Raw genomic sequence first — 17,699 nt, 5'->3', positions numbered from 1 at the left:
TCTGGTTACACAGAGACATGTTTAAAATCCTAATGAGAACTGTGATTATACACATTTTATCATTCCAGCCCTGTATTTTTCCAGTATTTACTCCAGATGTAATTCTTACAGTGAGTAATCTTAAAGATATCATGGTCCATCCCAAGCCTTGGCAGTTCATCAGTCTAATGTGGTTAAGGCTTTATAATATCTCATCAACAGTGTACAAAGGAGTGACCTGGTCAGCTGCTTTTGGTGACCAGATGCTTATACCTGTATCTCCTGAGATTAGTCTTTGGCTTGAGTCTACAGCAAAACTTTGAACTCCCACCTTTTGGATCCATAGGAAAATACACTATTCCTCCTGCTGCCAAAGCAGAAGAGTTAATGTATTTTTTGTGGCTTTACTAGTATTTGATAGGCTTTAAGGGTACAGTACAATGAGAGGCCCTCACCAATGGCTACATTTTGTAATCTGAGAGCTTTAGCAGTGCTTGAAGCTAGGTTTAAGCATGGAGTAGACTGCTGGGGCTTTCTGAATAAAAAATTTCAACCCTGAACTTAGGTGTTTTTTCTGGGTTTTCTTTCACAAGAGATGATAAGTGTTTATTGGAATACATGTTTTACCACTTCGCTAAAAATATTTATCAGTCTCAGTTAGATACTCCTAGAGCAAGAAGTGAAGACTTATCTGAAATTGCAGAAGATCATGTTTGTCTTTAGACATAGATACCTGGTTCTACCTTAAGGTAATAAAAAAAAAAAAAAGTTAATATTATTTTCTTATGACTATTCATACATTTTTGGCTCATATAAGAATTGCTTTTTGACCTGGTGTTCTTCCATTTCTAAAGTAACAACTGACTGAAACTTCACTGTCTCCTCTAAGAAAGCAATTATGTGCCTGTTTTCTCCAAAAACTTTGCTTAACATATACCAAATAAGAACTGGCCAGATTGTCCCTGATGACCCATTCTTGAAAAAGTTGTGGTAAGCTAAATCTAACAATACTTACATACCTGAGAGAGATCAGTTTGAGCATAGAACTAAATATGACAGAAAGGCTGTACTGGCTGCTGCTTGATAAGCGTCTACTCAGTAGGGGTTTTTGACATTGACTCCAGCCTGGCCAGGATTTTAGTCCAGAAGGCTATGATATAGTGGAACTTTCAGTGGTCTTGATCTAGAAGCATTATTCTCAAGGGTTGCCTATGCTGAGGACCCTGGCAAACATACAAGTGAAGGTGCAATGGGATCTAATGTGGGATCCCCACAGTCACACTTCCTGCCATTCCATGCCTGTGATTGTGGGATCCTGCATCAAATGCTATCATGCATTATTGCTAGTGCAGGGATAGCCTGGGATTATGAGCCTGGGCTCCCACTCCACTGGCCAGTAACAATCTTCCATGGTTGGGAGCCCCGTAACGTGATGTGGGCATGTTGCTCTCTTGTGGCTGGCAGCCCCAGCAACAGGAGTACTGTCCATGGCTGGGAGTCCCAGTCTGACCACGCATTCAATTATTGGCATGATAAGAACCACCCACAAAGATACAATGCTATTTTTGTGTAAAAACTTTGTGGCTTATTCCTTGTTTTGTCATGGCATTAGTTGCATTAATATATGGCCAGGTAACAACTTAAGGTATGAGTAACTGTTTAATCCTGGTCTTAATAGGGTGACCATATGAACCAGGTTGACTGGAACAGTGCTGGATTTCATAGGCTGTCCTGGCTAGTTGGTGAAAATTGAAGCAGAAGTGCCATATTAGTGCCAACCACTCCTGCACGTGCCCAGCTTGGCTCCTCCTGAGCAGCAGCTGGAGGTGGGGCTGGGCTGGGTAGGGAATTGCAGGGACAGGGAGGATCAGACCACCTACCATGAGGGGAGCAGTACCCCTGTACTGCTCTCTCCCACCTAGCTGCTGGTGGGGACCTGTGTTTAGGGGGCAGCTCTAGACTCTGCCCTGGGACTGTAGCCCTGGTTGGCTCCATCCTACCTTCATGACACTGACTTGGGAGAGAGGGGGAACAGGCAGTGTCTTGGAATTCCTTTAAAATAATAATAAATAATATACTATATAAGTAGTAGTAATAAAAAAGGGATATGGTTACCCTATGTCTTAAGTGTAATGTGTGCCAGGGGCCATAGAGGAAACCATGTGCTCCTGGGCTCAGCCTACAAGCCTAAGATATATGACCTGACCTGAACTTACCCCACCTACACTGTTCTTGACATGCTTACCTGCATCTAAGCTGTGTTTCTTAGAACTTGTGTTTGGGGCTTTGATCAATAGGTGGCCTGGGCATGTCACAGTTTGTATGCCTTTGTAGAGATAATGTTATAGTATACTAAGGAAACGTAATATGCAATAGGTCATGGTATGTTTGAGTATATTCTTACATATGAGCATGGAATCCATACTCCAAGAATCCATGTTTTAAACAGAGTGGGGGAGAGAGAATGCTAATATTAACAGAAAGTGGAAGCTTTAGACAAAGGGAATTACTGTAGATGTATAAATATAGGGGAAAGATGATAGGAGTTTGTAAACCACTTAATTCCACCAAGAATGGATTATATGGAACAGATTACTTAAAGAGGCTGGAATTTCTATCCCCCACCCCTTTATTTTCGCTAAAGAATAGGTTAGATAAACACTTATGATAAACCACTCACATGGTTTAGATGGAAATTATTCTTTTTTTGAGCAAGGGGTTGGTCTAGATGACATTTTTTTCCAGCCCTGCTCTTCTATGATTATGGGTAAACAACCGAAGGAAATGCGTATGGAAGTTTGAAGCTAAATCTATTAATGAGAAATCTAAAGGGCAAGAGAGGTGTCTTTGTTAATGTCAAATGGATTTGCTGGAGCCAAACAGCATGGGAAGATTAGAATTCCTTCTTCTCTATCCCAGTTGTAAGTATTCCTAATACTTCATTAATAAATGTTGCAACATTACATAGTTGGTATTACATAGTTAATATTTGTTACACTATTGACTTAAGGTAACTGTATAACTATTACTAGCCTTTGGATTTAATAAAGGACATGTAGCTGATGTGGTCAATTGAATTCCAATAATTTTATAAGGACTCTGCTCTCTAACGCAGTGGTGGATTGTGAAACAAGCTCAGTGGCCTTAAGGATGGATGTTATTACAACTAGACATTTGTCAGCCTAGCACAATACTTGATTAAGTGTGCTCACAGCAGTACACAGTTATGGATCTTTTGGAAGAGCTCCTCATGATTGCATCCCAAGCACTCATGTCATGGGGCAGCTCTGCAGAGAGGCTGGAAGACCTGTCAGGACTGAAAGAGACCTGCAAGGCTACAAGATGTGTACAGCAGCATTTCTAAAGTAGAAGAACCCACACCATGATCCACAGCCATGAAGTAGCTAGAACTTCTCGAAGAGGAAGCAGAGCTGTGCAAGGAACATGTCCTAACCCTCCAGCACCTGACGTGTAATTGACTGAGGCTGTACTTGTGTGGAATTGGATTGCTGTTGGATGTGCCACAAAAAGAGTAGGGTGGCAAGTAAGCCAAAATCTGTTTAATCTCCTTATTTGGCTTTCTGCCTTAGCATCCCAAAGCAGCCAAACTACTTTCCAACCTTGCATACATTGGTCATCCACCTGGAAATTCTTCTGCTGTACACCAAAATGTCCTTCAAAACGGTAATAAAGATGGCGGGCAGCAGTTAGTGGCTTCAGGCTCTGGTTCCGTGGTGTTCCCTGCTTCAGATATCTGTGCATTCATAAATAAACTTGTCCTCTTGAGAATACTCCCAGAGCATTTGGTAAAAAAAGGGGTTTTTTTGAGCAGGCTGCTTTTGATTTGCTGTGGGACAGCACTGTAACTGTAACTGAATCATGAGACCTTCCATGCCAGCCTCCTGACCCTCTTCCTCTCTATCTGTCATTTGCTCCTTCAGAAGAATGTGTTTTATAAGATGCTTTGGATATGGTGCATGGAGCACTAGTAAGTTTCTCATCTAGCTCTATGCAGCAATCATGCAGTTAGGGCATTATTTGTGGCCTTTGGTAACACAGACCTGCTTTATGTATCTACATTAGTTGAACCCTGGTCTAGTGAAGGCTCAGCTGCGCAAAACATGCTGTGTCACTTAGCTCAACTATTTTGCATAAGCAGGTTAGTAATAACCTAGGTTTTTGACTTTGTCAAAAGCTGCAAAAAGTTCAATCCATGTGAGTTCTGGCATATGACTGCTATTGGCCTAGGAGTTTTTGATTTAATGACACTAGGACTGCCTCTGTGTCATGGACTAACATGCAATTGTGACACATCTGGGATGTTAGGAGATATCACTGGTCTGCTCACAGATCTTAGCACTTCTTTCCATTTAAGACCTTTACAAGGGTGATTTTGGTAATTCATTTTCTTCCACGAGAATTCTCATAGCTTTGTCCTTTTCTTCAGTGTGTACATGATACAGTACAGTGAGGAGGAATGGGATATGGTATCTTTAGTGTTGATGACCCTCAACTCTGGCTTACTGAGAAAATCCCTTAAGTCTCATTGATGTAATACTGATATCTGGTATTATGTACACTTCTGTAAAAGGGCATGTGGATCAAAGGCACTGTTTTCCTTATTTATAGTTAAAATTAATGTTTTTTTCCCCTCCATTTGCAGATATATGAGATGATTTATAGTCATGATAGCTAAGATGGTATAGAATATTAGCAGAATTTTTAAAATTATGAACAGTATGTGAGGCTATATACAGCTGATGAAACATACTATTAATGCCTGCTTGTTTGATATCTTGTACTGTAGAAGCTACATGTGTTGTTTTCTTAGACAGGGCCATATTTAAGTGCAATATCAGTTTTTGTCATAAAATCTCCAGACTCTCTACCACCCATAAAGATGAATAAAGATTGCAATTGTTGTGGGGCGGGTTTACCAGATGAAATTCTTCCGGAAGAGATAATATAATTAAAAAAAACGGAAAATCAAAACATATGCATTATCCATAAGTAGTTTGCCAAGAAAATGATCAAATGGCACTTTCAAAAATGTGTGGAGCATGAATTCAGTGCAACGGGTGTTATCCCTTTTTTATTAAATAGATTCTAGTATCTGAAACTGGGTGAGGTGTTGCTGCTTTTGTCTGGTAAAGCCTTTTTGGATGCCTTAAGCATGAGAGAGACTAATGTAAATAAAGTCAATTCTATGAAGTAACTTAATTATATGTATATTAAATGTAATTTATATGTTTGTTTAATTTTTGCCAGTTTCAAATTTGTAGTGATCTGCTTCAGAACTTATAGATCCTTTACTTAAGTATTAAAATTTGTTACAGTTCAATTATAGAACAAATGAGCTGCAATAACCTTTAATACCTGGTGGCAGCAGCAGCTTAACTCCCATTTTATACTCTCCCATAGCTTAGCTAAACTCACTTTGGCTTCAGAGCCTCTCTCTGTTTCATCTCACTGCCCAACCACTTCCTGTTGCCCCTATAATTGATCAACTTCCTCCTGTCTTCACTGTCATTCACATGTCCTTTTTTTCCTTATTCCTTCCTCTAGCCTGCTTTTGTCTTCACATCTTTCCACTCATTCTTCCAGCACCCAGCTCCCACTCTCAGACACATTTCCCTCAATTCTTTCCTCCCACAGCTGCTGCCCCATTCCTGTCCCCTGCCTCTTCTCTCAAGGCCCCTTCCTACTGTCTCTCCTTCTGTGATACTGTTATTCAGTCTTTGGAATCCATTTCAATAGTCAGTGGCACTGATCACCACTAATGTAGCTAGTTTAATAATAATTCAGAATTCTTCTCATTCCTATTTCTAAAATTTTGTTCAGCAGTATAATTGATTTTGTTCTTTTACTTCATAGTACACACACTTTTTTTTAGAGATATTGCACAAATATATAACCTTATAAAAGAGTGAAATGGCAAATCCTGCAAATTTATATATTCAGTGCAAAAAAACCTCAACAAAAACATAATTAATGCAAAGCAATGTTTGGGATTTTAAGCCAACAAAAGCCAGACCATTTAGAGCTAAGGTTCCCATAGCAACCTTAACTCTGTCTCCTCCTGTGTCTGTGTGATAGGGTCTTTTCTTACATGGCCACACGTTGCTAGAGAATGTGGCATGCTATTCAGTAAACAGAGCATTGATTTCATATGCATGTTAACTATACAGAAGATACTTTATCATTCAATGATATTAAATGATTGTGTTGTTTGTTGTAGTAGTGTATATGAGTAAATATTAGTAGTTATATTTTCCTGTACATCTTTAATGCTAAATTACAACATTATTATTATTGAAATAGCCTTGCTAGTAAGTTAGCTTTTGAGCTTTTGAAGTGTTTATAATGATGATAGTTCCTTATCTCCCTAAATAAATAGAAAATATAAAGTGTAGGAAAGAATAGGTTGCTGATGCCTGTTAAAAAATTCTGAGCCATCGTTGTACCTTTTAATACGTGAGCAATCTTGTTTGTTTTCAAAAGGATAATTCTCAGAATAGGGGAGAAGGGGCCAGATTTAAAAAAAAAGAGAGAGAGAAAGAGACTTAATGCTTAAAATGGACTTAAAGGGGAATTTGCTCCATAGTTTTGGAGTAGCCCCTGATGGTTCAAGAGTAGGTGCTGAGGGACAAGCCCAGAGTCGCTTTGCAAATGTATTTCTGGGTTGATGCATAGCATTGCCTGTGAGTGGGCAAATCATAATCTGTCTCCTCCATGTCAGAATCAACTTCTGCAGTAGCACAGGCAAAACCTGAGTAAGCTCTGCTTCATGAACAGAAATACTTTACCCCTATCATAGAACCTCAGTGTGCCTTAAACACACTGTGAATTGAGTAGCTACACATCCCTTGAGGATGTGCACCTTGGTGCACAAAAAGGACTTAGGCAGATTTTAGGTGCCCAGGTCAAAATCTGCGATACAAGAACCCTCACTCAACTGCCCCCTGACTGTATATTCACTAAACAACTCCCTTTTTTAAAACTAAAAGTTCTTTAGCCATCTTCAGTTTTTATTCCTGGATGTGTTCAGAATTTCCCCAGCTTGAGGGGCCAGGTACCTGACTCTGAGCATGTCTACCACTACACTAACAAGACTGGCCACCTCAAAAAATAGAGTTGCAGCTGCTTTCTTTTACAGATGTGGCCAGAGGTGGTGATGACAGCCTTTTTAAATAGTAGCTTTGCGATTTAGAACACGGGCCTAAAAAGACTCCTGGTTTCAATTCCTTCCACAGACTGAGAGGATTCAAACCCCATTTCTCACCTCACAGTAGAATGCAAAGCAATGTTTTGCATTGCTATTATATCTGAGCTACTTAGCAAAAGAGTACAAGATTAATTGCGCCAGGACAGCAAGCAGAAAGGAACATGGCACGATAGGCTAGTAGTTAGGACATTCCACTGGGAAGCAGGAGGTAGGGGTTTGAGTACCTTCAGGCTGAGAGGGACCATAAAAACTAAATTCTCCTACTTTCCTGGTAAGCGTTCTAACTACTAGGCTATTATATAAAAGATGGTCACCACCATAGTGATCTTTAGCTGTATTTTGAAAAGAACAGTGATCTCTGCTCAGTTCTGTGAGAAGATGTTTAAAGGCACCTATTTCCAGAAGCTGATTTCAAGTTCTGGATCCTGAGTGGACAGAGGCACCTTCCTAGAGCCCTGAGTAATGCAAGAGAGAGCGGAGTTCAAGCACACAAGTTTGAAGCATGTACTTTTGATGGCTTCCTCAATAGGTAGGTTTCAGGTCATCAAAGAGAGTCTCCTAATTCTCTTCATGTTCTGCACCAGAAACCTAATCCAAAGTTTGGGATTCCACTCTGGAGGTAAGGTGGCTTAAAAATTGCATTGCAACATCTAACTTGTAAGTATCTAAGTCGCCTTTGGATTCGGCCTAGATAGCGTTGAGTTCTGTAGTGGTAGTTCAGCGATGACCTATTATGGTCTATCTGAGGCTCATAAGAACAGTGGGACAAACCCTCATGACAAATCGGATAAAAGTCAGTTCATGAAAATGAGCATAACAAGGAGTACATAGTACAGAAATAAGTACTATATAATAAGAGATGCCCAATATTTCTCCAGTAAGGCTGCCTTTCTGAGCTAGGTATACACCAAAGACTTGGGTAATTTACTGACAGTTGTTTGTGGTTAAACAGGTGCCTACAGCTGGCAATCATCCACTGCTAGACCACAAAGAATTTGACACTCAACAATGCAATGACTAGCAAATCTCCAAAGGATCTGCTTTCTTATAATCTATTGACTGAAACTAGACAGCACCACCAAACAACAGGTTGATCAGTTTGAAGTAGGGAATGGTTCCCTAGAGACATACTAAAGATGAATTAATCAAACTAATCATTTAAACTCTCCAGCTAACAAGGGCAGTCCAAACCAGCAATCAAATTATTATAGGTGGGTTAAGCCTTGTTAGAACTGGTAGGTTTAACCACTCCCTTCCATTTAAGATGGTTGTTAAAGACAGTCATTTATGTTTCCATCCAAAATCAAGGCAAAGGCAAGCCTAAACAGGAATTTGAACACTGGGTGTAGAGGCTTAAGTTCAGTATAGTTTTGGGAGGGAGAGTTTACATGTCAGTAGGGAAGAGATGGCTCAGGCAGAAAACTAGGAATGACATACAGAGACAGACTGAGAAGAAAGCTTGAACAGGCACTGGTGTGCGACTGTTGGAGAAACTTTGGAGACTAGGCTTTCCTACAAGTGTTTCTAGGAAAGTGTTCCATTTTTCCATCTAGAAAAAAAACATTTTCTAGTAAGATAGGAAATCATACCCTCCTATGGTATTTATGGGCTTGTCTATTTTCAGTTCATTGTACTAAGGTCTGTTTGGATTAGTATTCAGATGTAAGCCACTTTGTTACAGCACTCTTGTGATTCCCAAATTAACTGGTTACATTTGTATTGGGGTTAAACTATTCAACAACTTTGCTGACATTATAAACACAGTCGAAAGGGACTTTGGGTCTGCAAAAACTCTTCTCCACATTAGATAAAAACCTTTGAACATAATTGTAGGGGTGTTTGCCTAATGCTAGAAATCTTCGGTTTCACAGCACAGACTTACCACCAAATGGGTCAAGAAAGAACTTTCAACTTTTCTACTGTTGAAAACACTGCACAACCTTATGGGTGTAGTTTTTGTGTGTAGGTAACCTTCCTCTGAAATATTTGGTTTTGGAATTTTGGCTCAAAGGCTTTACTTGGGGCAATGTCATAACTTACGCCGAAGGAAAAAAAGCAGCACGAGTAGTGGGGAACTCTATAAATGTTTTGACACCAGGAAGAGAACCTAAGTTTTCTTCTCATGGAACTGGAAGGGGGTGAGTCCCACCAAAGAGGTGAATAACACAAGCTCTCTTAGGAAATCCTGAAGATTTTAGGGTCAATGTGAAAGATATCCACAAAGAATCCATATCTTCCTTTTATTCTTTGGTTAACTATTCACTAAATAGTCTATTAACTGGAGCTCTCTGGTGATCTTCACCAAAATCAGCCCTCTTCATAACATCCTTTCCCTGTTATAACAGAGCTTTATGGATGGTTTGGGGGTGGGAGGAAGGAAGATATAGGATACATCTCAACTTTAATCTGTAGTAAATCTAAAGTTTGAAGGTTGTCAAGTCTCCCATTACATTCTCATAAGTTATGATATTCTTATTAGTTTGGTAAAGAAATGTAGTCTAGATGACCCACTAGAGGGTGGTATAACTGGTTGGATCATAATGCTCAGACATTAGTCATCAAGAGCTTGCTGTCAGAATGGGAGCTGATATTAAGTGGGGTTCCCTAGGAGCCAGCCCTCAGCCTGGTGCTGTCAATACCTTCATTAATGATTGGAGGGTGGGGGTGGTAAAACTGAGTATACACTTATTAAATATGTAAACACTCAACTGTGTGGGGTTGCAAGCTTTTTAGAAGACAGGATTCAAAATGATCTTGATAAATTGGAAAAAATCAATCCAAATAAATGGAAATTAATTAAATACATTAAAGAGAAGTGAAAAGTACTACACTTATAAAGGTATGTTCAAATGCACAAATACAAAACGGAGAATGACTGATTAGGCTGCAGTACTACAGGAGAAAAAGCTATAAAAACATAGTGGGATATATTAACAGGAGTGCTGTATGCAAGTCACTGGGAGTTACTCTTCCACTCCAGTCAGTACTGGAGCAATGTGCCCTGTTTGGGGCACCACACTCTTAAAGGAAGACAAATTGCAGGAAGTAGAGAGCAACAAAAGGTTTGATGTATTTGGGATTATTCAGTTTAGAGAAGAGAAAACTGAGAGGGATTTGATAAATCTTATAAGAATTGTCCTGCTCTGTCAGATTAGAGATTAATTTAGCCCAGTATTCTACCTCTAAGAGTAGTCACATGCAGTGAGTGCTTTTGAGTAGGGCTCAGCAGTGGTTTGGAACAGGGGGTCATTTTTATAGTTTAGATCTCAGTGCAGGCTACTCGCAACCCAGCCCATGTGACCAGAGCTGTAGCTGCAGTTAGTCACTGCTCCCCCTTGCAATGCCACTGTTGCTACTTTCCCAGCCATGTGGATAAAACCCCCTACTGCTGGAATGCAACAGAAAACATCCTGGCTCCATGGTCCAGATAAAAAGGTTGCATCTGCCCTGCAAATGTCCAACTAAGCCTGGGCAACATAGTAGATTGGGCAGAACGCAGCTGCATCAAACTGCATGTCCCTCCACAGCACCCCCATCAGCAGGCCTCCCCGCTGCTTTCTTGTGCCTGCATTTACCTTGCAAAACGGTTGAGTACTTGCAGCAAGGGTAAGCATAGGCAGTTTTGGCATTCTGGGGCGGGGGCAGGGTGGAGTTGAGACTTGCAGCTCATGGCAGGGGGCTGGGTTGCAAGTAGGGTTGCTAACCCTTCAGGATTGCCCTGGAGTCTCCAGGAATTAGATTTAAATCTCCAGGGCTAGAGACAGACATTACACATTGTCACAGTGGAGTCCTCTAGGAGGCCCGTGATCTCCTTAACGCCCTCTCTCCGTGCCAATTCGGCCCAAGGGCACCCTCTATTTCTCGCCCGCCACGTCTTTGATGTTCAGTAGGTTCGGGAGGCTGCCTTGCGTCTCCTTGGGCACGTAAACTCCTGGACCCCTCGTGGGTCTTATCCTGCACCCATGGGTGCCTTGGGGCACCCTAGCCTTATGGGCTACGCGTGGCTCCTACCACCCCTAATACCACGCCCCAAGGCTCGCTGATGGGAAAGATGTTGTCCGGTCACAATGCACCTACGCCCACTCTTGGGCCTTCTCTACAATACGCTAGTCCCCTCTGGGACGTTCCCTCGAGCCACCGGTCTTTTAGGCCCACCGCACCACTACCCTCTCTGGTACAGGCTCACCGCGCTGCTATCCCCTTTTGCCGGGGACAACCGCAGCACCTTGCCCTTCTCCTGGGGCGCTGTGCCACTAACCCCTTCCGTCTGGGTCCACTGCAGCACCCTGCCCCTGTCCTGGGTTTTCCATGGTGCTAGCCTGTTACCGGGCTCGCTCCTCCTGTCCTGGGTTTCTCAATCGGGCCCCTCTTGGGCCTCTGAAACATTGCCCCTCTCGGGCTCCTCAGTATGGCCCCTCTCGGACTCCTCAATAATCACCCCTCCCTGGGGCTGGGGTCTATGCACCCCGCAAGTGATGCCCTTGCTGGCGTCTGCTGCACCCGTCCTGGGCTTCCTAATATGGCGCTCCCCCTCTCCGGAGCTCGCCGCGCCCACCTTGGGCTTCTCAATGCTGCCCCGCTCTGGGGCTGGGGTCTATGTACTCCACGCACAACCCGAGGTCTCTGTTCCCTGCCCGCAACCCACTGGTTGCATTCCTCGCCGCCAGTTGCACCTTCACTGGCGCACGAGCCACGCCTTCCTTGGCGCTGGGGTCCCCATACCACTGGGGTACCTATAAGAATAATGCGCCCTCTTGGCGCTAGACTGCGCCCTCACTGGCGCTAGGGCACCCCACCCCTATGGGGTCCCTATGAGGCCTCCTCCAACCCCTACAGCCTCACCCAAGCCTCCGGTTGTAATACAAACACTAACCAAACAAAACACAAGCCTCCTGGCTGTAACTTAACTTAAGGCCGCCTGGCTGCAACAACATAGCTCTTGTGCCACAGAGCCACCATCCTTCGGCCTGCTCGAGCAGTACTCGCATCTTAGCCCCGTGAGCTCCTGCCTCTCTGGCTGCTGGCACGGAAATGCCAGCCTGACCTCAGCCCTGGGCTTTATGAGGGCCAGGCCCTGCCCCCTTCTGGCCAGCTGACTCTTATCAGTTGCCCTGGCAACCTGCAGCTGTGCTCATTACCTCCGCTGGGCTCCTTATGTACTGTCAGAGCTTCTCCTCTGGCAGCTTTCCCCTCTCTAGGAGCAGGAGCACCGAGGTGCCCTGCGACACACATAAACTGGTTTAAGTGATCAGAAACTGCTTTAAACCTGTAACAGAACATATGTTCAGTGCACATAAACCGATTTGAAAATGGCTGAAACTGGTTTGAGATAAACCTGGTTGAATGTAGCATCAGACCTTGCTGATTTGGTTTAAGCTGGTTTATGCAAAGCCTGTCTCAGACCCCTTGCTGGTTGAAGTTAAATCAGAGTCCCCCAGCATCCCAGCATGCTCTATGGGCTGGACAGGGCCCTCTGCTCCCTAGCTGCAGCTCCAGCAGAGACTTGCAGGCACAGCAGCATCTGCCTGGCTTCCTCCTGCTCTCCCTCTCCCCTCACCACTCCCTGCTAAGCAGGGATCCCCATCCCTTCTGCCTTACCTAGACACCTCAGCATTAGTAGCAGACAGCAGTGTTGGCTTAGGGCTTTTTGGAACTAATCAACAGTTCAGCTGGTAATGTCCCACCATTCCTTCTTTGTTTAAGAAGAGCTTGAACCAATGAAAGAGGCTGTTTTTCCTGATAGGGTGATAAATGCTGATAACAGAGCTGATAAATTCTCTGTTATCAAGGAGGAAGGGGAAATCCTCCCTAATCCTGCCGGAGCCTGGCTACACTCCCTTCAGCTCAGCTGTGTGGAAGGGAAGGGAGGGCTGCTTTAGCACCCCTGAGCTTCTAGCCTGAGCCACTTCAGACATGTGTCTGCATGCCTGGAATGTCTGTGCAGTTAAAAACTGATGTAGCCTAGCCAGGTTAGACTAACCTGCAAAGATTGAATCAATTCAGGCTCAGGCTTTTTGAACATCTATCCCTAGCCCAGGAAACTCCTGAGAATCACCCGGGAGATAGAACATCCATTAAAATAAATATTAAATGTGAAATCCAATTTATACAGTAGTCCAGTGGGTTTTTAAAATGTAGTAGTGATGTGCATTTGCCTTCCTGATGTAAAGTCTACTCAGTATAGTAGATCAGTCATTAATGTCATTACGTCATGTGATGAAACCTCCCATAATAGATTCAAATAGAGTTGGCAGCCCTAGTTGCAAACCAGCCTACAGCAAGAAAAGGTTGACAACCCCTGCTTTAGAGGATGAATATATCAAACATGGTTATAGCCTCTTGGTCATCAACAGTCACAGGTTTGGGAATGCGGTGGACCTCAGGTTACATCTCCAACAATTAAGTTTAATAGCCCCTGATGGACCTAAAAATGTCAAAGGGATATTATAAAGAAGGTGATGATCAATTATTTTCCGTGTTCAACAGGGCCAGGCCAAAATAATGAGCTTAAATTGCAGCTGGGGGGATTCTTGTTAACACAGGCATTATTTTTAGATTGAATACTCACAAGTTCAATTCCATTTTATTTGTACTAGATCAAAATATATTTTTCTGATTATTTGTTATCTATGTCAATATTATTTGCATTATGTCCTTTGACTCATGTTGAATAATATCTCTGTCTACAAGATATTCTCCTGGCATTGTTTCACTCCAGGACCTACTTGTACACCATGTTAGTTGTATTATGGTAATATTACAAGGGGCTCATGAAGCATTTTGATTTCTATAAATACCTAATAATCAAAAACTAATTGACATGTCAAATTACCAGTCATTTATCTGAAAATCATTTATAATAACATGCAAGGGGATAGAGTTAGTATTGCTGTTCCTTTCTTGTATTTCTTGGATCATCACCATTTTTCTTGGTGCACTCACCTCCTTCTCCCCCATAATCAACTTTCATGGGATGTTCATAAGACGCATGCCATGAGAAACATAAATATGTTGGTAGATAACACAATTCTATCTTGGAACCAAGTAACAACATTCTGATGCAATGTCTGTAAAGCAACCAGAACATAGGACCAATTCAGGGCTGCATGCCAATGGTCTGGACTGAGTGAGTGTACATGGATGGCTTGACAGCCAGGGTCAGGAAGCAAACCAGGTTCAGAAGACTGGAGCAGAAGCCCAAGAAATAGGCAGACATCAGGGACAGAAGATGGAGGGAAACCAGGTGCGTGTGAGGAAAGAAGCAAGAAATGGGAAGGCCAGCCAGGCAATGGGGGGGACAAGAACTGACAAAACTGAGTCCTGCAGTCAAATATGGACCTAAATAGCTGTGAGCAATTTCTAGCTTTTAAAACTGCTCCACAAAACTGTGGAGGCTAGCTCACCTAGGCATTATGTCATTGGCTCCTGCTGGGGCAGACTTAGCCGAAATTGGCTATGAAGTAGTCCTGAAACATTTTTTTTAAATGCACCACAATTTTAAGAAATAACCACAACTTCCAAGTCTTTTCAGGTGACTCAGCTGAACTGAGAAACTGATAACCTAAATTGTAGATTTCTGGGAATACCTACATCAGCAGAGTGACATTTACTTTGAATTGGTTCATGTACCATGGAGTTACCATCTGCAGTTTTCAGAAGAATATGCACCTAGCAAGGATATGTTACTCATTGCTGGCTTGTGTTATACTGGTGCAGTACCAGCACCACACACTTTCCCAACAATAGCAACCCTTCTTCAGATGGTCATCTTTCCACTTCCAGATCTGTTTAATGAAAATAATGTAAAAAAGTATCAGCATTGCCAGTATGGTAAAATATATTAACTGAGCACTACAAAATAAAATTAATTAAATAATGGTTACTTTTGTTTACTGCAGGACTTGGAGGACAAGAACTAGTATAACTAAATGCATGGACTTCTCATGTCCTGTTCACTTTATACACAAGACATTGCATCACAGTGCTATTATTTTGTGCCAGATTAGAATCATGGTATTTTACAACACGTTTGTGTCTCCCAGGGCTTAGTGACTTATGGATATCCTGTGAAAGAAGAGGCTACTTAGGATTGTGGCTTCTCCTGGAAAGAAAGCACAGGTTCATAAGTAACGTTAAAAACAGAGGTAACGATGAACAGAGAAGGACAAGCTTATGGGAGAGATGACGTTCTTATGAACAGAAAACAAGGTGAGAAATAAAACTTGGGCCACGAGCCAATAGACAATAGTAAATCTTTAGCATTTTTGAAAATTTGAAAATTTTATGTAGGCAATCCAGTAGGAAATAAGGAAATCTTATTTCCTACTGGATCTAAATCTTGTCCTTAAATAAAATTTAAGATGCTACTTGACTGCTGTTGTGGCTGTGTGCAAGTCAAGCCTCTCAGCTTCAGTGTATCCCATGTTTAAAATGAAAAAATGAAAATACATGATTTTTGTACATTTGGATGAATTTAAGTGCAAAACTCCTATATTATTTTTTTCTCAGTGTGGGAGTGGGGAAGAGACCTCTTATTTTAATTTATATTTATCAAAGCTGTATGGCTCCAATCGACATAATGATTGACCATCTTTTGCTTGTTAATGCATTTTCTTCACTGACTCTATGAAGTAAGCAAGTAACTTCTGTAGCAGAAAGCCCCCTTTTCCTCTTGCCTGCATTTGCTCTCCCCTCTTTGGATGTTTCTCTTTTTCTACCTTTTCTTCCTTCCTCTCTCTTTCACTTTAAGATAAGTAATTGTGTTTTAAAATTTGTATGTGTGCATTTTGTATCTTCCCTTGTAGTTTGGTATTTTTATCTATTTGTGTGCCATGGCATTTGTAGCTTATACTTTATACTCCTCACCTTTCAACTTTCAACTAAAAGTGTTTTAGTAAGTTATACATTGTAACAATGTTAACAAGGGCAGGAATCAAACTGTCCTTCTCTGTATCAGGCTGGCCCCTGAAAGAGGGAGTGAATCAGTGATTGAATGTGTAACAAGGTAGCACACAGCAATTAACACCTGGGAAGCTGCAGATCAACCAATGGAAGAACTCAATAGAAGACAATGTAACAACCTGGGAAATCTCTAAACGTCACTGATCAAGGGCTAGAAGCCCTGGCCTGAGTTAATGAACCCCGGGGACCAACTTTTGGGCTGAGTATCTCCAGATCAACTGCTCCCAGAGCCCTATTCAAAATTCATCAACGGACTCCCAAACCTGCACGTACATGCGGACGACCCCTGGGGCTGACAGATGCTGTCCAGTAGCCAGCAAGGGGGGGAAAGTCCCACGAGGGTCAATGACCCCTGGATTGGGCAAACCTGAAAACTGGGGAGTCACCAAAGTGTGCCAGGGACAGATAAAAGGCAGTGAAAAGTGACCCTCAGTGGCACCTTCTTGATCTCCAACTTGACCAGACCTGTCCAGCCAGAAGGACCAGCCGGCGACCCCCTTCTGGAAGATAACACCACACTGAAAGAGGCCTCAACAACAGACTCCAGCGCTTGTAGGATAGGTATACCTGACTCTGTAGCCTGCTACTGTGTGTGTGTGGGGGGGGGGGGGACCAGCCCCAAGGTTTATGATTACAGTGTTTCAATCCGCCTAATAAACTAGAATTTTAAGGATCCCGAGTTGGACATTTGTAGCCAACACTTTTTACAGGAACACAGGTACAGAGGCTAGGGATTCAAAAAGCCTGAGCCTGAATTGAACCTTCAATCTTTGAAGGTTAGTCTAATCTGCAAAGCTTGAAAAGATTTGTGTTACTTTAAATTGCCAAGTGCTCCAGTCAAGAACGAGACCTTAGAAAGGGGGATAAGGCAAAATGCCATATTTATTGATTACATGAATTAGACACAGAGGTTCAGACACACCACTCATATAGACACACACAGATTGTCATGCACATCATTACACACAGGCATACCCAAACACAAAACAACCATTCCATTTAGACATTATAGTTACCAGCAGCAGTTGCACAATAATGACACTGGGTGGCCAAGCTATAGCCTTATTGAGAGAGAGAAAAATTGCAGCTTGGAGTGGGATGGACAGACATGTATACGCTCCATAGAAAAAACAGCAGTTGATAGAGTCTTATCCAACATAGCATTTTCAAAGTCTTCTTTTATAGGGGTTGGCATCCTTTGCTTCATTGCTTTGGGGGTTTTCCATACCCAGCTTCTGTGTTTACAGTTGTTCTTCTCCATCTTCAGCTTATCTCAGCCCGTGGTCATTTTGGTCATCAAAGTTTGGTATCTCAGCCGAGGAGTGTCTTTGCTGCCCATCTGGCAGGATGGACATTCCTTCTCCTCATTATCGTTTTTGTGATTTACGATCTCAAAGGGATTCTTCAGCCATTCATTAATTCTCCCGTCTCTATGCAATTCTCTCACCATTCATCCTTTTACACACACTCATATATAAAGACTATGCAGAGTTCATTCACTTATGTCAAGCAGAAGAATATAAAATGGAGTTTT

General features: G+C 42.3%; 2 long non-coding RNA genes across 4 annotated transcripts in view; both read left to right on the top strand.

Moving 5' to 3' along the window:
* LOC132251475 (uncharacterized) overlaps positions 1–17,699 on the top strand; it is an 82,644-nt gene that overhangs the window by 16,890 nt on the left and 48,055 nt on the right. The window lies entirely within an intron of this gene.
* Positions 11,918–16,838, top strand: LOC132251458 (uncharacterized). The gene is made up of 2 exons (XR_009463559.1): positions 11,918–15,412; positions 16,161–16,838. It is a non-coding gene; the product is annotated as an uncharacterized LOC132251458 (long non-coding RNA).

This window comes from Alligator mississippiensis, chromosome 1, assembly GCF_030867095.1.
Source record: "Alligator mississippiensis isolate rAllMis1 chromosome 1, rAllMis1, whole genome shotgun sequence".
NCBI lineage: Eukaryota > Metazoa > Chordata > Crocodylia > Alligatoridae > Alligator > Alligator mississippiensis.
The sequence above is the reverse complement of the archived record's forward strand: the minus strand, read 5'-3'. Positions and strand labels throughout refer to the sequence as shown.